At 36.3% G+C, this 24,107-nt stretch overlaps 1 long non-coding RNA gene across 1 annotated transcript; it reads left to right on the forward strand.

Moving 5' to 3' along the window:
* Nucleotides 1-15,987: 15,987 nt before the first annotated feature.
* On the forward strand, nt 15,988-18,474 carry LOC140039774 (uncharacterized). Its single transcript, XR_011842586.1, has 5 exons — nt 15,988-16,211; nt 16,872-16,989; nt 17,497-17,656; nt 18,070-18,152; nt 18,376-18,474. It is a non-coding gene; the product is annotated as an uncharacterized lncRNA (long non-coding RNA).
* The last annotated feature ends 5,633 nt before the right edge of the window (nt 18,475-24,107 follow it).

Below are 24,107 nucleotides of genomic sequence, written 5' to 3' on the forward strand. Positions count from 1 at the left end.
AATAACAACGAAGGTAGGTCTATGCGTGTGTTAGAGTTTGGTTAATCGCCAGCGAGTGACATCATATCCGTTTGTAACGCAACTTCGTTGCAATGAATCTGAACACTTTGCTCTTACGACGACGCTCATTAAAATATGACCTTGGCTGTGATACGAAAGCATAACTCCGTAGGTCTGAACATACCCTGAGGTGAAGGTGAAGTGACACCAATCAAGACCAATCAATCGAATTATATGGGTGGAGTCTAGCCCCCTTATAAAATAGAAAGACAGGAAAAGGAGAGGAGAACAGAGAAAAAGATTCAAGAATCGACAAGTTATACAGAGAGCTGAGGAACACTCAGAACTGAACACAAAGAAGTATCGTTTAGGAATTTATCCGAACGAAACAGTGTGTTGCAGAATTTGTTTTTTTATTTTAAGTTATTTGGCCATAAAACCGAGAACCAGCTATTATTTAAGAATTTGATCCTGTCTTATTGAACAATTAAGAAGAAAACTACTTTCAACTTTTTATCAACTCATTTTGAATTGGACTGTTCTTGTTATCGTATTTGAATTTCTTTTGTTTCGCCGTTTGCTGGACTACATTTACTTTGATTGAACATTTTGTGCACATCCCCAAATTACCTCACGTGAGTAGTGTTAGGTTAGACTAGGTGTAGGTTTTAATTAAATATTATCTTGTTTTGCATAATTGTACTGTATTCTTTTAATTATTATTTAACAGAATAAATTAAAGTTATACAATTTTAGTTGTTGTGTTTAGTGTATTGCTTTCCTGCTGTGTGACGTAGCTCATACCGGCTGAGTGGTTAACCGTGAACCGGATCCCCACGATTCCTTAGTGTCGTTTTTTTTATTCATTCGGAAGTTCGAGAGACCAGGTCCGAGTAAATATATTATTTGTAGCACGCGGTGCTAGCATTGCGCAAAACGCTTGCTAAGGAGAGTGAACACTCGCTACATCTTTTTGGCGCCCAATAAGGGACCTGGCATACAAAAATTGCAAATTTTTTTAGACACTTTGGAGTCAGGATTCAATTCCACCAGCAGCAAAGCATCACACGTTTTTTGTTTTTGTTTTTTTTTTTATATTGTTTCAATTTAATTTCTAAAGTTTATTATCATTCAATTGCGACTGAATAGTTTCTGTACATTTTATCAAAGCATTACCACTGTTTATCAGCAGTCTATTGTTCACAGGATTATTTATCATTTTAAATTCGCTTTTGTGAAATTTATAATTTACAGTATTTATGAAAATAATTTTGTTGTAATAGTTTTTTTGTAAAATCTGCATTTCCCCCCTTTTCTTTTCATTATATTTTTTGTGGACCATATATTAAGTTACGGTATGTCACTAATAGATATTCCAGAGTACGATCCCAGTATGCCCGTATTACAGCCAATAAGCCCCACTTTACCGCCCGACCCAGCTCAAGACCCATTTAGTTGCCCACCAAATTTAACAGAATCAATCTCTCCTGTCCCTCTTTGTCCTTTACCATGCCCAGTTCCTGTAACTTCCACTTCCAACAGCCGAACCTAATTCAAAGCATCATCCAATAGCACCCCCAATCCAATTCTATCCCCAGTATATGTCAAAGCAGTTCGTGCAACATAGATTTCCCCCCGTTTTCAGGTTCCTCTAAATCTGGCCCAGGCGAAGTTTCTTATGAAGCTTGGGCATTAGAAGCAGCTGTAGCTAGCGGTCAAAATTTGGAGGGGCTTTTACCAGCTGTACATCGTTCACTACGTGGCGAGGCCTCGCAAGTTGTTATTGGGTTAGGTCCGACTGCAAGCTTAACCGCTTTACTAGAAAAATTAAAATCCTTGTTTGCCAGTGTAGAGTCAGGAGCTGTACTTTTAGAAAAGTTTTATTCGTCGAAACAAAGTTCAGACGAATCTGTAGCAGGCTTTGCATGTAAAATAGAGATACTTTTCCATAGGATTTTAAAATCAAACACTCAGGCTAGACCTACAGAGGCTGCACTACGTGAAGTCATGTGGAAAGGTCTTGCAAATCAGTCATTTAAATTGGCAGGTCGCCACTACTATGAACATCATAAGACTTTTGCAGAATTGGTAAGAGAGTTTCGTATTCTTGAACAGGAATTTTCAACCATGGACGGTGCATCAGTTCATACATTGACTCCACCTACAACAACCACTCCTGTTCAATCTAACGAATTAACAGCCCTTAAAGCAGTATTGAGTAGGTTAGATAAATTAGAACTAAACCAGTCCGCATCACCAGCGACCCAACAATCTAAACCCATAGATCAACCTCAGCCCCATAACTATCGATATCAGCCACGGAGACCATCTAATAGGCCACCGATCACCTACCATTGTGGACAGGATGGTCACATTGCTTGAAATTGTAGACAGTCTTTAAACGATTAAGCACCTCCAATGTTGGCCAGTTTGCGAGGTGCCACGCAAGTAAGCCCTACTTCAAAAGGCCTAAATCTATTCTTAATAAGTTAGTGGCTAAATCTAATGAAAGTTTAGCCTGGATAAATGGTATGTCTTATCGATACTGGTTCTCAGGTTACCACGATTTCCGACACATTTTAAGTTTGACACTTCCAAGTTTGATTGTGATCTTGTTTCGTTGTTTTATTTTAATGTTCCTGTTCGTAATCTTCGTAGTAAACCCTTTCTTCATGTTAAATTTTCTCGTGTCAATGTTTGTAAAAATGGTATTTTCTGTAGACTCTCGTCATTGTACAATTCATGTCTTTTAAAAAATAATTCTTTAGATATTTTTAACTATAATTTTTCTCAATTTAAATGTATTATTAATGAATTTATTTAAATTTTCTTTTTCATTTGTATATATTTATATTGGCTCATATTTTATAGTTTAGTTTTTTATTTTCAACCTGTTATTGGTGTTTTACACTGTTGGTTTGATATAAAGAATAAAATAAAGAATAAACATTTTGGAGAGAAAACCTTAGTGATTTACCTATTTTTCCTATTAGTAATTTGATTAGAATAGAAGGTGCGACAGGTTCCGCCATACCTTTTTCTGGTTATATAGAAGTACCGTTGTCTTTTCCTGAATGTGTTACTGGAAAATGGGAACCGATTCAGTGCTTAGTTTTAGTTACCTTGACCACTAATTTTACTTCTAATGTTCCTTTCATAGTAGGCACTAATGTTATTAACACTTGTTTTGATATTTGTTCTCAGCAGCAGCGTTTAGCGCATGTAAATTTAGAGTCGTGGCGATGCGCGTACAGCAATTTGCAAGTGCATAAGCGGTTGACGGACAGTGGACTGACAGCACTTGTACGTACTTGTAACGATTTTTTTAAATTTTTTTTTATTTTATTTTATTTTTTTATTTTATTCAATTTTCAGGCACACATACATGACAACACAACCCTGAGGATTGCCATGAGTGCAAAGCACTATCGAGATGGCTCTCCATATACTGCACTAGAACATATAAGACAAACATATACACAAGATGCTCTACATAGACAAAGACTTATTATTAAGTCTTTGGGAGTGGAGTTGTAAATTGTCATGAGAAAAAAACCCTGACATGACAGGACTTGAACCCAGGACCCTTAGATTGGTAGCCAAGCATCATAACCACCAAGCCACAGCTCCACTCAACGACATCATCTTAAAAGCTGATACTTGTATGATTATCTATGGGAAAACTGATTTAAATTTTAAGGGGAAATATTCTGCTTTAGTAAGTCAAAAAATTCACACCTTACTGGCAGCATTGCAGTTACCCCTGCAGTGGTTTAGGTGGGCCAAACCAGTAAAATTCCCATACGAATCTCTAATCTTTCTAGTAAGGATATCATAATTAGGCCTTACACATTAATTTGTAACCTAGAGACTGTGAGTATAGAGAACCACCCCGATGTAGCTCATTGTAACTCACAGAATCTTAATGCCACAACTAAAATTAAACACGATTCTGTAATTGATTCCCTCGATCTTAGCTTATGTCCTCTAAATAATGACCAAAGTAGAGAGGTAAAACAGTTTTTATCCTCATGGACTTCCGTCTTTTCACAACATGACACTGATATTGGATGTGCGACAGCAGTAAAACATAAAATTCCACTTACTAACACTACTCCATTCCGGCAACCCTATAGGCGTATTCCTCCGTCTCAACTACAAGAAGTTAGGGAACATTTGAAAGAAATGTTAGATTGTGGTGAAATAAGGGAATCCCATAGTCCATATGCATCACCGATAGTTCTAGTTTGTAAAAAAGATGGTAGTCTACGATTTTGTATTGATTACCGTAAACTAAATAACATGACAATTAAAGATAGTTACTCTCTACCAAGGATAGATGACACACTCGATGCACTCCATGGAGCAGTTTGGTTCTCCTCCTTAGATTTGAAATCAGGCTACTGGCAAATCGAAATGGATGACAATGACAAAGCAAAAACCGCTTTTACCACCCCTCTTGGCTTCTATGAGTGTAATCGAATGCCTTTTGGATTAACCAATGCACCTGCAATTTTCCAGCGCTTGATGGAACGTTGCCTTGGTGAACTAAATTTTCAATCTTGTTTAATTTATTTAGATGATGTAATTGTATTTTCTAAGACCGTTGAGGAACACTTAGTTAGGCTGAATGCTGTTTTTGAAAAGTTACATGAATTGGCCTTAAATTAAAACCGTCCAAATGCAACTTGTTTCAGAAGCGTGTTAAGTACTAGGTCATGTGATATCTGAACATGGTATTGAAACCGACCCAGACAAAATTTCTTCCCTGACTACATGGCCTGTTCCTACCAATATAAAAGAAGTGAGGTCATTTCTTGGCTTTGCCGGATACTATCGCCGTTTTGTCAAAGATTATTCAAAGATAGCTCGACCCCTTCACGCTTTAACTGGAGGATCGACAAGTTCTAAGCGTAAGTCAACACGTAAGACACCAACCCCCCTTTTTAATTGGAATCACGAATGTCAGAGGTCATTTGACACTTTAATTCAAACTCTCTCATCTCCGCCAATTTTGGCTTATGCTGACTTTTCTCAACCATTTGTACTGCACACGGACGCTAGCTTTGACGGACTTGGCATTGTTCAGTGAATGCCACACTGAGCGCTTCTGGCAGCACAGTGTTGATCGCATTTATACGCTTATTACACTTATTACACCAGTATATAAAGTTATTTATACATTGTATCATATTAGTGACTTACATGAACAGAATATATTAATCAGAGATTTTATACCTGAACTGTGTGTTAGGCTGTTTTTAAAAGCTTACCTAAGCTACCATTGTCTTAGCTGTTATTGTTCTGTAGCATAGGCTGTGTAGGCTGTTGTGTGCCTATCTGCTTTGTTGTTGTTTGTGCTGCTATGCTGACATTCTTTAGCCTAGCTAGGAATGTGTACTCTTCATCATTTATTTATTTATTTGGTTCAATGTACAACTACACATCAAAAGTATTATACAGCATATCTAGCTGCTGCTTGAAATCTATCCGATTGGATTCATCTACTTGGAGTTACATATGTAGGCTTGGACTTAACAATAAAAAACGAACGAGACGGGGATGCCGTGGCGGCGCATCAAAGCGGAGAAAGCAAAATATATCATTTTTTCAAGAATACATCCCATATCCAAGCAGTGCACAAACCAGAATTTCTTTTTGCTTACTTAATGCAAGATCAATTTGTGATCCGAATCAAACCGGAAAATCCACTTCAATATTTGAGCACATTATAGATAACGATTTGGACATTTTTGCGCTAACTGAGACATGGTTGCGTGATGATGACTCAATTTCTGCTGGCTGCATAACTCCAGATGGTTACATGTTTAACCATGTTCCTAGAACATATGGTCGTCATGGGGGAGTCGCCCTCATGTACAAAGCTGGTCTAAAAACACGCTCTCTGGACTTACCTGACTGTAGTACTTTTGAATCGTTGGGAATTCAATTTAGTAACGGAATTCAAACACTGCGAATTATAGTTATCTATCGTCCTCCTCCTAGCAAGAAAAATGGTTTCACCGTCTCACATTTCGTCAATGAGTTCTCTAACATGCTTGATACCATTGCATTAGTACATTCCGACTTGCTCATTGCCGGGGATTTCAACTTTCACCTTGACAAATCCGAGAATAGGGAGGTTATGCAGTTTATGAGCCTTCTTAAAGTTTATGATCTTAATCAACATGTTAAGCAACCAACCCATGAGGCAGGTCATACTCTTGACCTGCTTATTACCAAATCAACTGACACTTTTCTAACTGATGTCAATGTGGGCATCCCACATATATCTGACCACTCAGCCGTACATTGTAAGTTACAGTTAAATAAACCGCCGCCAACTCAGAAAATAGTTTCTAGTCGTAACTACAAGAATCTCTGTGCTGACTCTGTTGTCAGCGAGTTACTACCACTAACACTGACTGTATCTCTTCCATGTGACATTGATGATGCTATATGTATGTACAACTCTACATTGCGTTCAATCATAGATAAACTTGCTCCAACTAAGTCGCGTCTGGTGACTATTCGACCGCAAACTCCATGGTATACTGATGAGATACGAAAACAGAAAAAAGTAAGAAGGCAGCTGGAGAGGAAATGACGTAAGACAGGTCTCGAAACTGATTGGCATGCTTACACACATCAACGCCAATGTGTATCATCACATATTCATACTGCAAAGTTGGAATATCACTCAGCTCTAGTAAATAATGCTGTAGGCGACCAGAAGCAATTATTCAAAATTGTAAACACGTTACTGCATAGAGGAAATAAGACACCCTTACCTACCTGTAAATCAACCAGTATTCTTGCTGAACGTTTTTCAGAGTTTTTTAATGAAAAGATCACTAAAATTCGATCAGGATTTCCTCAATCTGTTCTCCAAGATGCGCATACATTTAGTACAAGGGCTCCTTTAAGCTGTCAACTGTCTATTCTTGAACCAACCACAGATGAGGAGATCGAGAAATTGATCAAGGCATCCCCGATAAAGTATTGTGAGCTAGATCCTATTCCAACTTGGCTTTTAAGGGATTGCGCTCCTGTAATAGTTCCAGTGCTAATGAAATTAGTTAATCTTTCACTTATCACATCCACAGTACCGCAGAATTTAAAGAAAGCACATATACGGCCTTTGCTGAAGAAGACTGGCCTCAACCCAGAAGTTCTTAAAAATTATAGACCGGTTTCAAATTTATCCTTTGTTTCAAAGCTTACTGAGCGTGTTGTTGCAGTTAGACTCTCTAAGCATATGTCAAATCACAACCTCCATGAAACTTACCAATCAGCATACAAAGCTAACCACAGTGTGGAAACAGCGCTTCTACGTGTTCAGAATGACGTTTTGACATCAATAGATAATCAAGAACTTGTTATTCTAGTTTTACTAGACTTATCGGCTGCTTTTGACACAGTAGATCACTCACTGCTTCTTCATAGATTGTCACATGATATTGGGGTAAGAGATCAAGCATTGTCTTGGTTCACATCATATCTAAGGAACAGAACCCAGGCCGTCTGCATTGGTGATGTTTCATCAGATGACCTTCCTCTATTATGTGGCGTCCCACAAGGTTCGGTGCTTGGACCACAGCTGTTTTCCATCTATGTTGCCCCAGTTGCTGAAATAATACGAAGACACGGATTATGTCATCATTTCTATGCAGATGATATACAAATCTACGTTTCTGTCAAGCCTTGCCAGACCAAGTTTCTGTCCGCCGTAAAACGGTTAGAAGCATGCACTACTGAGATTAGAAAATGGATGGGCTCCAACTTCCTCAAGCTAAATGATAAAAAGACCGAGGTGATCCTATTTGGTTCTGTTCAGCAGAGAAAAAAGATCCGGTTTGATGGCCTACATATTGGTGGCGTACTAGTCAATCCATCATCAGAAGTTCGTAACCTTGGTGTACAACTTGATTGTAAAATGACCATGGAATCACATATCAACAAAATCTGCCGATCTGCTATTTTCCATTTATGTAACATCGCCAAGATCAGACGTTACTTGAACCATTGTGCAACAGAGCAGATTGTACATACTTTTGTTACCAGTCGGCTTGATATGGGAAATTCCCTGCTGTATGGTCTGCCAAAGAAGCAGTTGCGGACTCTGCAGAAGGTGCAAAATTGGGCAGCTCGCTTGGTGATGTGCGCCAAGAAGTATGATCATGTCACACCATTGTTCAAAGAGTTAAATTGGCTACCCATGGAGTCACGTGTTAAATTTAAGATCCTGCTGCTGGTGTTCCGATGCCTAAATAGTTGCGCTCCAAAATATCTCTCAGAATTGTTGACAGTCAAGAAGGGAAAGCGAGAACTAAGATCTAGTCATCAGGTGCTACTGGACATTCCAAGGAGCAAACATAGTTGGGGAGATCGGACTTTCAGTGTTGCTGGACCTAGGCTCTGGAACCACCTACTCTTGAACATTAAACACACATCATTATTGAGTCACTTTAAGTCACTACTCAAAACTCACCTTTTCTGATTTTTTACAGCGCCATGAGCAATGAATGTTGGAATGGCGCTATATAAATCGAACGATTGATTGATTGATTGGCGCTGCGCTATATCAAGAGCAAAATGGTCGCGAGCGCGTTATTGCATATGCCAGCAGAGGTCTCTCTGCTAGTGAACGTAACTACCCAGCTCATAAATTAGAATTTTTAGCTTTGAAGTGGGCTGTGACACAGAAGTTTCACGATTATCTGTATGGTAGGCACTTTTCTGTTAAAACTGACAATAATCCCTTAACTTACGTAGCTATTACCGCTAAATTAGATGCTACATCTCATAGGTGGTTAGCTGCTTTATCATGTTACCCTTTCTCTATTAGCTATCGTGCTGGAAAGCATAATGCGGATGCTGATGGTTTATCTAGGCGCCCATTTACTTCAGAAATCTCAGAAAGTAGTGACCAAAGAAAGCAAGATCTATTGTCTAGATTAGAACCACAGACTGATGGGAACCTTGACCACGATGCAATAAAAGCCTTATGCTCTTATCACCAGACTCATCTTGATTTCAATAATGTCGATTTTTTCCCCTTGTTGACTCGTTACCTAGGTATTCCGAAGATACTGGTTATGTAGTTGTCCAGAATAACCCTCACACATTGTCCTCTATGAAACCTTCTGATTGGGAGACTAAACAGAAAGATGACCCTGTAATTTCTAGAGTTTTATTTTATTTAGATAGACAACGTCATCCCACTTTCCGTGAGCGCTTATCTGAGGATAAGTTAGTACTGATAATTATTAAAGAATGGGACCGGCTTAGCGTACGTAACGGCGTACTTTATCGACTTCGCAAAAATAAGAATGGCCAGGATTGTTTTCAATTAGTTTTACCTGCAAAATTTAAGTCCACAGTTCTCAAAAGTCTACATAACGACTTTGGTCATTTTGGCAGAGATCGCACCCTAGATTTAATTAGAGATAGGTTCTACTGGCCAAAATTAGAAAGAGATGTTGATCTTCATATTAAGACATGTGGCCGGTGTATTCGGAGAAAAACTCTACCGTTAGTGTCAAAGGCTCCTTTAGTTAGTATTAAGACCAGTGAAGCTATGGAGTTAGTTTCCATGGATTATTTGTCACTGGAAGAGTCTAAAGGTGGTTATAATAGTATTCTAGTGATAACCGATAATTTTACTAGGTATGCTCAGGCGATACCAACTAGAAATCAGAGAGCTCGAACTACTGCTCGCATTTTATTTGATAATTTCTTTGTTCATTATGGTTTTCCGGCCCGATTACATTCAGACCAAGGTAGAAATTTTGAGTCTGAGGTGATAGCTGAATTATGTAAATTGTGTGGCATAACTAGGTCCCACACCACCCCATATCATCAGCAAGGTAATCCTCAATGTGAGCGGTTCAATCGTACTTTATTGGATATGTTAGAAACTCTCACCGATGATGGCAAAGCTGACTGGAAATCTCATGTAGCCCCCTTAGTTCACGCATACAATGCAACGACTAACAATTCTACTGGATACTCCCCTCATTTTCTTATGTTTGGACGTCATCCTCGACTTCCTATTGATATAATTTTAGGTTTAGATAGGCAACAGACTCAGGCTACTATAGGTACAAAATATGTAAATGACACGAAGAAGCGATTAGAAAGCGCATATCAGCGAGCTTCTGCGCAAGCGAACAAATCATCTAGCGCAAATAAAGAAATGTATGATAAAAAAGGTACGTGGCTCTGCACTTCAAGTAAGTGACAGAGTGTTAGTTAGGAAATTAGGTTTTAAAGGTGCACACAAACTTTCTTATAGGTGGGGTCAAACTTCGTATAAAGTAATTAAACGTATTAGTCCCGATGTTCCGGTATATGTTGTGAAGCCTGAAAACATTAGAGGTCCTGAACGTACATTGCACAGAAATCATTTGTTGCCAATCCCTGCCCTCCCCTTTGATGACGGACATAACAACAACTCTCAGCCTCAACAGAGCACACCCCAAACAGATGTTTCTAATCTACCAGGTACTAGTGGTACAGGCCGTCACCATACTCAAGCAACTTGTCTCCCTGTTCCCAGTTCAGTACCACCTACCCCTTTACCCCGTCGACGTGTTGCCCGACCTATCCCAGTCCCACGAAAACCACAGCCTAAACCTAACATTCCTATTCCATCTCCTCGACCTGTTACACCTGACAATGATGATGATTTGCCTACCCCAATTCCACGACCTAGACGTATTACTAAACCTCCTGTTTGATTTTCGTACTCTATGTCTATTCCTAACCCGAATTTAAATGCAGATTTTATGGTTAAACTTTTAGATGATGTTTCAAAAGAGTCCGAAAGAAACGCATCCCTTAGACAATGTATTTTGCAAAGGTTTGCATTTTTAAATATTTAGTTTAAGTTCATTGTAGTTGATTATGTTTTAAAATAATTTGATGTATAATGTCGGGACGACATTCTTTAAAGTAGGGGAGGATGTAATAGTGTGCATTTTTTATTTGTTTAAATTTACTTTTATAATTCTTTTACCTTTTATTTTTTAATAACTTCAATGTTAAGTTTTCTTAATTAATTCTTAGTTTGTAGTTAGGACCCCCAATTCCTAACATCTGGAAAGAATATGATAATCTATCAACTGTTCACTAATTACACTAATTGTGGAATTTATAACTGCCCTAATGGGATTTCTAATGGAGTTGCTGTAAACATGTGTTACTGTCCAGTGGTCCAGTTTGCCCTAGCTTTAACTGAGGTGAAGGTGAAGTGACACCAATCAAGACCAATCAATCGAATTATATGGGTGGAGTCTAGCCCCCTTATAAAATAGAAAGACAGGAAAAGGAGAGGAGAACAGAGAAAAAGATTCAAGAATCGACAAGTTATACAGAGAGCTGAGGAACACTCAGAACTGAACACAAAGAAGTATCGTTTAGGAATTTATCCGAACGAAACAGTGTGTTGCAGAATTTGTTTTTTTTTTGTTTTAAATTATTTGGCCATAAAACCGAGAACCAGCTATTATTTAAGAATTTGATCCTGTCTTATTGAATAATTAAGAAGAAGACTACTTTCAACTTTTTATCACCTCATTTTGGATTGGACTGTTCCTGTTATCGTATTTGATTTTCTTTTGTTTCGCCGTTTGCTGGACTACATTTACTTTGATTGAACATTTTGTGCACATCCCCAAATTACCTCGCGTGAGTAGTGTTAGGTTAGACTAGGTGTAGGTTTTAATTAAATATTATCTTTTTTTTGCATAATTGTAGTGTATTCTTTTAATTATTATTTAACAGAATAAATTAAAGTTATACAATTTTAGTTGTTGTGTTTAGTGTATTGCTTTCCTTCTGTGTGACGTAGCTCATACCGGCTGAGTGGTTAACCGTGAACCGGATCCCCACGATTCCTTAGTGCCGTTTTTTTTATTCATTCGGAAGTTCGAGAGACCAGGTCCGAGTAAATATATTATTTGTAGCACGCGGTGCTAGCATTGCGCAAAACGATTGCTAAGGAGAGTGAACATAGTAATAGTAATATTAATATTTAAGATATTTATAATACTTTGTGTCAGCATTTTTTTGGAGTAAATAATAAATAGATAAAAAATAATAATAAATAAAATAATATATATAATAAAGTATTTTCTTTCTGACATGTTTAGGAAAAAAATTAAATAGTAGCATGCTCCGTCAATTAAACAATTTAAGAAATTAAAAGAAAGCAGTTACAAAATATGTGCAATTAAAGTTGGTTGCCATACAACAAACCATTAACATTCATAGAGGTACCATTTCTGAAAGTTGGTTGCTTCCTCTTGTCATAGGCCGTGATCATTACTTCTCAGGATAATGTATACAATTAAAGTTAGCCATACAACTGACCATTGATATAGAGGTTACCATTTCTGAAAGTAGGTCGCTTCCCTTCTTCATATGCCTTGGTCATCACTTCTCTCAAGCCTCTTTTTTTCTTTAAGTCTGATTCACTGAGATCATCAATGACACATTTACTGGTATTTTTAAATAGTGACCTCGCTTGTGTAAAGACTTGATTACGTTGAGAACGGTATACGAACCGTACGATAATATGTCTTGATGTTTCATTCCTATACGATGAGCGTTTTCAATTTTGATGTCTGGTATATTTAGTTCTTTTTCAATCAAATCTGTAATTTTCACTATAGCATTTTCATGATCATGTTCTGGAAGACCGCCGAATCGCAAGTTGTAAGATCTTGAGTGCCGTTCGAGCTTATTCAGTTGTTTTTGCATCGTTGACAACTTCAATTTTTCATTTCCAACATCAGCCGAAACATCTTTAATGTTCGCATCTAAAGTAGCAGTTTTATTTTTTAAATCCGATATTGAAAAGCACATGCGAATTCAATTGATTTTTCAAACTCAGACTGCTTGGTTTCAAGCGTGTCCATCCTCGTAAGCATGGTTGGTTACGCAAGACCGAATCCAGCTGGTCACGAATACCGCGCAGATATGTTGTTAGTCCTACAAGTTCACGCCTCAATAGCTCTGTGTCGGTTTCGGCGACAGCGGCTTCCAGTATTGGTGGCTCAGGTGATGTTGGGGCTAGGACTATTTCCTTCTTTTTTGGCATTCTGACTTAAAATTTCACCGTGTAATTAAGATGTGGTATAATACAAATGAAATACTCACAGTTCAAATATACTTAGACTTGATGATAGTTAGATATTAGTAACGTTTTAGAGGATATTTAGCGGAGCTGCTACGACTAACCATTCATTCACATGCCATGCTGCCAAATACAGCTTTATCTGCCATCAAGTTTCCGCCCCATGCATGCCTACTAGTCTAGTCATGTAGCTATAGATTCCTTGGCATCTCGTCATATATCACTCCTCTAACATTCTTCCTCACTTCCTGTTCCTTGCAGTCGTCTTCTTCGGTTCTCTGTTATCATGCAACCAGCTGCCTAGTTGATATCTTTATCTATGCCTGAAGACTCACAGATTGCTGGCGTGTTACACCTTTGTCTTAGCCTTGCTCATCCTTCCTATCAGTTTTTGGGTTTCTTACTGCTCATACGCAGCTCTTCACTTGCTTTTTCTTAGCATAGCTTGCAACTAACTTTACTACAGACATTATGCCTGCTTATATCTTTCTCGTGCTTTACTGGCTGGAGTTCAAGTTATCTTCTATTCTCTTATTTCCATTTCACCCTCCTGTATTTCCTTTGTCTACCATCACTCATCCGTGTTCCCTTTCTTTCCTAACTGCTGTATCTATGATGATCATTCTGAACTGGTTCTATTTGGTCTGCCATTATAATTATCTTCCCCATGGGATAGAATTGGTGGCGCGCATCTTCGTTGGCACCTCTCAGTAGTTTATAATACAAGATCTTAGTTTAGCCATAGCCTCATTAAAGGCATATTAGTTTGTAGTTCTATATCATTCTGTAGTTGTAATAATTATAGTTAGTTATAAATTGCTTATGTGACTCGTTTTTAATTATTCAGATTAAATTGGCAGGAAGTCTTGAGGCACCAAAATATTGTAAAAATGTGAAGATGGGTAACTTACAAAAAATACAGCAGATGCCTATTTCATTTCAAGGGAGCATATGGCATACCTTGTTAATCTGTGCCCGATGTACACAAGATGAGATCATTTAACTTCAACTGTTTTTGGAAAACTGCCCCATCAAGTTCCATTCTATTTGGTCATTAAACTTCCTAGATTTTGTATCAGCAATAACATTTTGAATTCCCGGTATGTATTGAGCAGTGACAAATATGTCTCTGGGTATTCACCATTCCCAAATCTCTTCTGCCATAGCATTGCAATCCTGTGATTTTATTCCCCCCATGTTATTTATACTGTATACACCACTGCAGTGGTATTGTCAATTTTTATCAAAACATGGCTATTTAAACTATTTACACAAAGGGCTGTTAGTGCAAACATGGCAGCCTTCATTTCTAGATAGTTTATTTTATTTGACTTGATTTTTTCTATTTCCTTGGAATTCCATCTCCCTCCTGTGTGAATAGAACCGTTTGACGCACCCCATCCGAGTCCCGAAGCATCACTAGTTAGGTTCACAGAGGGTACCCCATGATCTATTTTCTTTGTTACCGATTTAGCATTTTCAATCCACCATTTGAGTTCCCTTTTAGCGGTTTGTGTGATGACCATGTTTAGTCTCAGTACATAGATTTTGTCTTTTTCGAACCAACGGTAATGTAATAGTCCATATTGAACACCCGGAATTAAAGTTAAACCAATATTAGCTAGTGATATTGTTTTTATAATTATTTGTCTTTTTTTTGTGATATTGTCCCTTAATGCTATTTGACCGACTCAATTGCTGTCCATGTCTCTCTAATAATGGTTGGCCATAGTGTTAAAACATAAAAAAAAGTTTCCCCTTAAAAGATCTGTCCCCAAACGAAGAGTTCTACTATAATATCAATGTTAGGTCTACACTATAATAGCTTATGAGAAGAAAAATTTACTACACCAATGTTATAATGTAAAAGAAAAATACTAGTGTCAATGTTTTTTAATTAACTTAGGCGCACTTTTAGTAAAAAAAATGTTGTAAATGTATGATAGAAACATATTAGGCATCATATTTTGAAAAATAAAAAATATCCAAATCATCTAAAATTCTAGTAAATTACCCAATTTTTATACTACAGATAAATAAATACATATAAAATTATTGTACCAAATTTGAACAAAATTGAAGTTGGTTAAGTATAATTCCGCGATGGTTTTTTAATGATGTTTTTACAGTTTTATTTTATCTAAATAATACTAAAATATCTATCACTAATAAAAACCTAACTTTCCGATATACCGTATTAAAATTTTGGAATTAAATACTCTTTTATGAGTGGAACACTATTAAATATTAAATGTAATGTAATAATTAGTCATTAATTAGATATTATTTGACCTTTTTTTCCTAAAGACGTCGCTATTCGCTGATGTTCTCGCACGTTGTTAATGCACAAAGCGCCATGAGCGCCACATGGGTGGAGGATACCGGCGCTATATAAGTTTTCATTTATTATTATTATTATTATTATAATAAGAGAGGAAGCTGTTTTTCTGGTAATATTTATATGGTTATTGTGTGTTCTATTCTTCCGCTCGAGTATTCTTTAACCCCCCACAGACTACATCGCCCAGATAACGAGATCCTAAATATTTTTTTTTTCTTATACTATAGGAAAGGTGATTCCATTTTGCTAAAGGAACCTATAGAAATACAATAGCTTTATTTATTTGCAGTTTATTCAACAAGAAACGGAAACTAAATATCTAAATAAATAAAGTATAGGCTAGACGTAATAAATTAAATTAATAAGTACTTTTAGTACGATAAAATGTATTATCAATGTGCAAAATATGTAGCACATGATGCCATAAAAAATAAATTGACGAGTCTCGGTAAATATGTAGGCTTAGCTCATGGTTCAGTGTAGCGGAGGAAATTCACTTTAGCTGCGTGTAGGCCTAGGACTTGTAGCGTGGGGGGCCTAGCAAGTCAAGCAGAGTGCCTCGGCCTCCCTCTAGTAGGTAGAATGTTAAGTTAGACCAGGCCATTTTTAAATAGGGCTGAATAGCGGAAATAGTTCTGGTGGTTCTACTTATGCCTATATTTATTTGTATTAAATGATTTACCAAATCCTATACTTATACTACCTTAACAGAAAAATTAGTAATGACAGGCATGTTATGACAGATCTGTTTTCTTCTTTCTTGTATGGGAATATAGGTTAGGCCTAGTATTACGGTAGTTACGCCTACTAGTAGGCCTAAGCTACATCGTTAGTCTAGTATCAAGCTAGCCTAGGCCAAAGACCCTAATTAGGCCTCTAGGCCTAGATAGCAAATTGTTTTTCAGTTGACCGCTTTCATTCTAAAAACTAGGAAATGTAATTTTGGTTTAAGAGTTATTTTGTTTAGGCCCAGCAGGCTAGTCTACATGCTGGGGCCTATCATCTTAGTATTGGCCTAGCCTATACCAATACCTAACTATTAAATACAGTACAATCTCTCCGCATGTCCTATTAAACACCAAACAAGACTGTTCAGGGTTACTGGCAAACGGATGTAAATAGGCCTATATGCTTTTTATAAATTAACTTCAGTTCCAAAAAGTCAATATTTATATAGTTAAAAATATTAATAAATAATGCTAAATGTTACGCATACACATCTTATTTGATCGATTCAATAAACAATATTTAATAATTCGAGATCTGTGCTGACTTGTCTGTGTTTTTGGGTGATTCTTCAGACAAGACACAAAGCCGTTGGTCACTGTCTGTATGACCTAATAATTAATAATTAATTTAACATTAGTAGAATTCTTATTGTTTCTTCAGAAGAAAAAAATCTCAAAATGACCAACAGAAGACGACTGGATATGTGTTTTGAAGCATCACATATCACAAGACAAAGACCCGGACGGACATTTTTGCTGTATTCTATTTGAAGGAAAAGGTAATCTTATAATAGGCTTACTAATATTGTATGCAGTGTAGTACAGGCATCACTGCATCAGTGAAAAATTCTGAAATTTAACACCAGACCATGATTTACTGGGACGGATGTTCCCTTTCTTTCCTAGCTGCTGCCTCCATTATAATCATTGGAACTGGTTTTTTTTGGTCTCTGCCATTATCTTCCCCATGGGATGGAATTGGTGGCATCTTTGTTGGCATCTCTCAGTAGTTTATAATACAAGATCTTAGTTTAGCCATAGCAATTTGTGTCTGCTGTCCACCACTTCTATAATAGGTGTGTATAGCTTTATAGTCTGGCTTTCTTAAACCATGTGTTGGCAATCTATCCATTTAGGCTACATAAATAGCAACTGCAGACCTTCCTTAATATTAACAATAAATAAATTATATAATAAACTATAACAATTAATATTCTACCACTCTGTAGTTGTAATAATTATAGTTCGTTATAAATTGGTTATGTGACTCGTTTTTGTTTATTCAGATTAAATTGGCAGGAAGTCTTGAGGCCCCAAAATATGTTTTGAAAATGTGAACACGGGTAACTTACAAAAAATACAGTAAATGCTAAGTTCTTTTCAAGGAAGCATATGGCATTCCTTGTTAATCTGTGTCCGATGTTCACAAGATGAGGTAATTTCAAGGTATTTTTCATTTGATATACATTTTTTTTTGTTAAACCAGATTTTTAAATGTCACATTAATGAGCATGAATTCAGTTTGTTTTGTTTTGTTTTTTTCTCTACAATATTACAATATTCATGAGAATGTTCAGAGTGTTGTCACAACTGGAAAAACCAATCCTTAATTGTATTGTAGACAAAGTGTTATGTTATTATTATATTGTAAATCCTATTAGCTGATCATAGTCAATATCAAATTAGTTGTTGTGATTTAAAAACAAATGCTATGTTAAAATGCTGCTATGTAAACTTGGGTGTAGGTGTAGTATGTGTCATTGTGTCTTGACTCTTGACACAGGAAACCTATTAATTGCCAAACTATGATTTGATATATTTTTTTCCTCTATTGATTGATGATATGGATTTAAAATCAGAAAATGTGGAGCTGAGCAGATTTGATGAATGAAAAGCTTCTCAATCAAATTGACAAACTGAATGAAGTGGTTGCTGTGTAATTGTAAGTTTCATGTTTAATATTGAAACTAATACATTCCACCCATAATCATTTGATGTATGTTTTGATATACAGTACTCCTATTTCATATTTATTATAAAAATTGGATATTACTGTCAGCAAATTACCTAATTCTGGGATTTGTCTGTTATTATAAATGTTGACTATTGTTGTGTACATATTCACATACATGTGTTTTTCTGTTTATTATTTTCTTGTACTGTAGATCTGCCAGATGTTTTACGTAAACATGGCGATTTTTTAGCAGATGTGTCCACCAAACCATCGTCCATGTTTTCCAGATCAATTGCGACAATCTATGGCAAAAAGAATCCTAGGTAATTCATCAATTCATTTTACGATTTATCTTCAAAATTGATCATTTTTACGCCTTGTATATTTGTCCGGAATTTACGGTTAGTTGCTCTATGTAATGCTGAACGAATGATGACAGCCTTCATTTGGAGTGGAGTTGTGGCTTGGTGGTTATGAAGCTTGGTTACCAATTCAAGGGTCCTGGGTTCAAGTCCTGTCAGATGTCAGGATTTTTTCTAATGACAAATTACAACTCCACTCTCAAAGACTTTTGTTTATGTAGAGCATCTTCTGTATGTTTTTCTTGTGAATAGGATTGCGACCTTTTAGAAGGATAGTGAATGAATTCGCTTATGGTTATCCTTGGCAATTTCCCTAAATATAGAAGAATTGTATTAATTCATTCTTTTCTCAGTATAGAAGTAATTTTAGTTTTAAATTGACTTTTATTAATACACCAAACTACTGTAAATTATTGTGCTGTCAGTTTTTTTTTAATTTATAGTGTGTTGCAATTTCCACTATCAAAGAGTTTCTTTAGCAATATCTTAATCATCATCATAATCTCGTTTGTCCACTTATGGTGCCAGGCCTTCTTGTCCTCCACCTTTTTTTTCGATCTTCGATCCCCATCTACAGTACTATAGGTCCACTTCTCTTCCATTATGCTTAATACAGTGTAACACCCCCCCCCCCTTTTTTTGGTCTTCTCCATTCCTACTCTTTCTGCTATCCATCCGATTATAGCATTCTTCTCCCTCATCTTCATATCCCATACTATCTTAGCCTGCATTCGTGAATGTTATCCCTCATTTGTCTAACTTATAGTTTCACTCTTTTCATGCATCTCATTTCAACGGCCTCCAGTTTCTTTATCTGCCATCGAGTTTCCGCCCCATGCATGCCTACTAGTCTAGTCATGTAGCCTTAAACCCGGATATAGCTTCCTTGGCATCTCGTCATATATCACTCCTCTAACATTCTTCCTCACTTCCTGTTCCTTGCAGTCTTCTTCAGTTTTCTGTTCTCATGCAACCAACTGCCTAGATACGTAACCTTCTTTTATTGATATCTCTATGCCTGAAGACTCGCAGATTGCTGGCGTGTTACACCTTTGTCTTAGCCTTCCTCATCCGTCCTATCAGTTATTGGGTTTGTAACTAATTAATGAATTATATTAAGCCTATAGTTTAAGTAAATGCTCAATTAAATTATAAATAAACAACTATAAAATAAAATTATTTTTAATTTACATTAAAATATGTTTTAAATGTTAATAATAAATTAAGTAAAAAGTACTGTAAAATATTTCCTCCCAATTTTTAATTAACTTAATCAACAGGTAAGTAATGTTTCCTTAGGTTGCTTGCTTGGATATTGGAGAAGTTACTGTAGAAAGTCCAGCGGTTGTATACATTTCATAATGGTTTATCAGTCCTGCTATCGGGATGTTTGGTACTTCAGGACTAACAATTCAGGATAATGTAATTCACCACACAGTTGGAGCAGGTAAGCAATGCCAAAACACTTCTCTTTCCCTTAAGTAGTAACTTGCATATTAGATTAATCTGCTGTTCTGTCTTTCCTGGTACATATCAAGACCGCTACAATGCTGAGGATATATCGTGGCCAGCAGGTATTGAAATCGAGAGCTCCAGAGATGTCATCCCACAAGACAACTGTGGCAGGCTCTGAGATGGTGCTGTACCACATGAGTGGGGAGATCTGTGACGTTGAAAGTCAATGGAGCAACAATGAAGGCCATACTTCTTTGCACAGTATTCATGACGGGGAATGGTCAGAGAGACTGCACACAGATTGCCCATTTCTACATTTGGAAGAATTGGGATTATGGAGTCTTCCAAATTTCGAGTTTCGTTGTAATGACTGATCTTGTTCTTGCTGACAACGACGTCAGGGTGATGCCATTTGTCATTGAGCCATCTTCTCTTAGTCATGAAGCTGTTGATAAGTATGTGGGAGAATGGAGTCATCGTTTATAATTGGTACAAGCCTGTTCTTTGATTGCGATGAGTTACAGGTACTGTAGGTTGAGTAAGATTTAACATTAAATAGCATGTAGCAATATGTTACAAACCAAATACTGTATATATTATGTAATTATTATGAATTAGATTAGATAATGTATTACATTTTCCCATTAACATTTTCATGTAAATATTTTAGAATCAACCGGAGAATTGATTGCAAGGTATGTAAAAGCATGACATAATCTGGTCCTTACTTGGATAAACCTAGTCCTTACTTGGACAAACCAACAACTGCCATTGTTTGAATTCTGTTGCAGGAAACGCATACTCATACTGTTTACACATGAAGCTGAATGCTTATTTGGATAAACATAAAAATGCCATTGTATCCAATTATCACCTTAGTACTGTTTTATCATAAAATATGTGTTTTGTTTTCAATGGGTCAAAACAATCAAATTGAGGTCAGAGGTCAAAGATGAATTTTAGAAATTTGACAACATGGGTTTTTATAACCAGCATGATTCAAATATTCATAAAACACAATGTTTACACTTTCCCCATGATCTGCACACGAAGGCACTTTTTTTGACATAGGGATCTCGACTAATCTAAGAGCAACTTCTTTTTGAAGACTACAGTCCACACCATACCAAATTTTCAATGCAGGTCTCCTTCTATTTAACCCACTACCTTCTAAGATGAGGAGTGCCATAATCTCTATTCGTATACAAAATAAAGTTTGTAATTGTTAAATACATACTGTATGTTGACATATTGTGGACACCTACTTCGTCTAGACTCTGATATCCCAGCTCGAGGAAACAAACAATGAGAAAAGTTAAGAGACCAAAGGGACGACCCAAAATCACATCAAAATTATAGAAAATGAAAAATACAAAAATAAACAAGTCTATGCACACTTTGGACAATAATCGAAGTCTTGTTAAGTGCGCTATGTCGCAAGACATTCAGCATTCGTGATTGATTGAAATATATATCAGTGTGTGATGTACTAATACACCGGGGTAACCCCCTACTCATCTCGAAAGATGCACTAGGTTCTTTAAAGTGCACACGAGCTAGATGTGTACACTGGACCTACGGTTTATAGTCCTTATCCGAGAAGACTCGTTCTACCAACAGAACCATGGAGTGAGTGAGCCTCGAACCTCTGCCGATGTTATGGCTACGCAATTACGTTTCCACTGTCTTGTTTGCGGTACAGAACGATCACAGCATGTTGATTATATATGTGCTATAGGAGATAACCCAGAAGCCTAGAAGTAGAAATGAATAATTTTACAGGTAGAGACGTTGTAGACCATTTTGTGCATTTCGATGAAACTTGGTTACACAAAAACATCAACGTGCTTAAAATCACATTTGAAACCGTATAGAATAGCTTTGGAGACGTTTTAGACCATATTGAGCATTTCGAAAAAACTTAACATAAAAATACCAAAGTGCTTAGAATAGCTTCAAATCGCATTTGGAGACGTTTTAGACCATTTTGTGCATCAAAGTGCTTAAAATTATTTTTTAAACCGTTTTAGACAATTTTGAGCATTTCGATCAAACTTGGTTACACAAAAATATCAAAGTGCACAAAGTAGCTTAATATCGTATAGGGAAACGTTTTAGACCATTTTGAGCATTTCGACAAAACGGTTTCACACAAAACATAAAAGTGTACAGAATAGCTTATTATCCCATTTGGAGACGTTTTAGACCACATTGAGCATTTCGGAAAAACTTGTTAATATAAAAACACCAAAATACTTAGAATAGCTTCAAATCGCATTTGGAGACGTTTTAGACCATTTTCAGCATTTCGATCTTACTTTTTACTCAAAAATATCAAAGTACGGTACACAAAATAGCTTAATATCGTATTTGGAAACGTTTTAGACCATTTTGAGCATTTCGACAAAACTTTCACACAAAAATATCAAAGTGCACAAAATAGCTTAATATCGTATTTGGAAACGTTTTAGACTATATTGAGCATTTCGAAAAAATTTAACATAAAAACACCAAAGTGCTTAGAATAGCTTCAAATCGTATTCGGAGACGTTGTAGACCATTTTGTGCATTTCAATTAAACTTGGTTACACAAAAATATCAAAGTGCTTAAAATCACATTTGAAACCGTTTTAGACCATTTTGTGCATTTCGATGAAACTTGGTTAGACAAAAATATCAAAGTGCTTAAATCATTTTGAAAAATGTTTTCACACAAAAATATCAAAGTGCACAAAATAGCTTAATATCGTATTTCGAAAAAACTTAACATAAAAACACCAAAGTGCTTAGAATAGCTTCAAATCCCATTTGGAGACGTTGTAGACCACTTTGTGCATTTCGATGAAACTTGGTTACACAAAAAAATATCAAAGTGCTCAAAATCACATTTGAAACCGTTTAAGACCATTTTGATATTTCGATGAAACTTGGTTACACAAAAACATTAAAGTGCTTAAAATCATTTCGAAAAAAACTTTTCACACAAAAATATCAAAGTGCACAAAATAGCTTAATATCGTATTTCGAAAAGTTTTAGAGCGTTTTGAGCATTTCGAAAAAACTTAACATAAAAACACCAAGTGTTAAAATCACATTTGAAACCGTTTAAGACCATTTTGAGCATTTCGACAAAACTTTTTCACACAAAGCATTAATGTGTATAGAATAGCTTTGGAGACGTTTTAGACCATATTGAGCATTTCGAAAAAACTTTTCACACAAAAATATAAAAGTGCACAAAATAGCTTAATATCGTATTTCGAAACGTTTTAGAGCGTTTTGAGCATTTCGAAAAAACTTAACATAAAAATACCAAAGTGCTTAGAATAGCTTCAAATCGCATTTGGAGACGTTGTAGACCATTTTGTGCATTTCGATGAATTAAAAAGTTATACAAATTTCAAAGAGCGCGCATTGCGCTTCTACGTGTCAAATTCTCTTCCAATCCTTATATTTATTTGCTCAATTAATTATCTTTCGAAATTGTCATCTTCGAGTTTATTTTGATAATTCCATCATACCAAAAAATTAGAACATGATGTGGGTCCCGTAATTTCACCTCTGCTACACTGTATATAGATATACAGATACTGTACATATTGTATATGACACATAATAGGTACAACTCAGCACTATAAGTGTATATGCATCATGTCATAGGATGGCGTACATCAGCTTTTAACGATCGCATGTTAACGTACGTGCATGTTTAAAAAGTGTTAATTTCATTAAAATAAAAAAAATGATCACCTATAATTCGTCAAAGTGACGAATTAAATTCTAGTTAGGCTTAGGCTTTCATGTGACAGCTGACCCAAATGAGTTTGGAAATGTTACATTATTTTAATTATTTAGGCCTGGCTGGGTAGGGTAGGCATATACCAATATTATAGGCCCTATTTTTATTTTAATACTAGGCCTAGGCCCTTGCTAGACCTGTGTTCTCTAGCAGCCTACTACAGAGAAGCAGCTTTCCGGCTTAGTTAGCCTGGCCTTGAGTAGGCTAGCCTACTAGCCTAATAGGTATTAGTAGGCTACCTAATTAAAATTAGGCCCAGGATCTACGCCTAGGCCTATATATTTTTAATATTATTTAATCATTATAATTAATTTTAGTTTTATTAAA

This window comes from Antedon mediterranea, chromosome 2 (assembly GCF_964355755.1).
Source record: "Antedon mediterranea chromosome 2, ecAntMedi1.1, whole genome shotgun sequence".
Taxonomy (NCBI): domain Eukaryota; kingdom Metazoa; phylum Echinodermata; class Crinoidea; order Comatulida; family Antedonidae; genus Antedon; species Antedon mediterranea.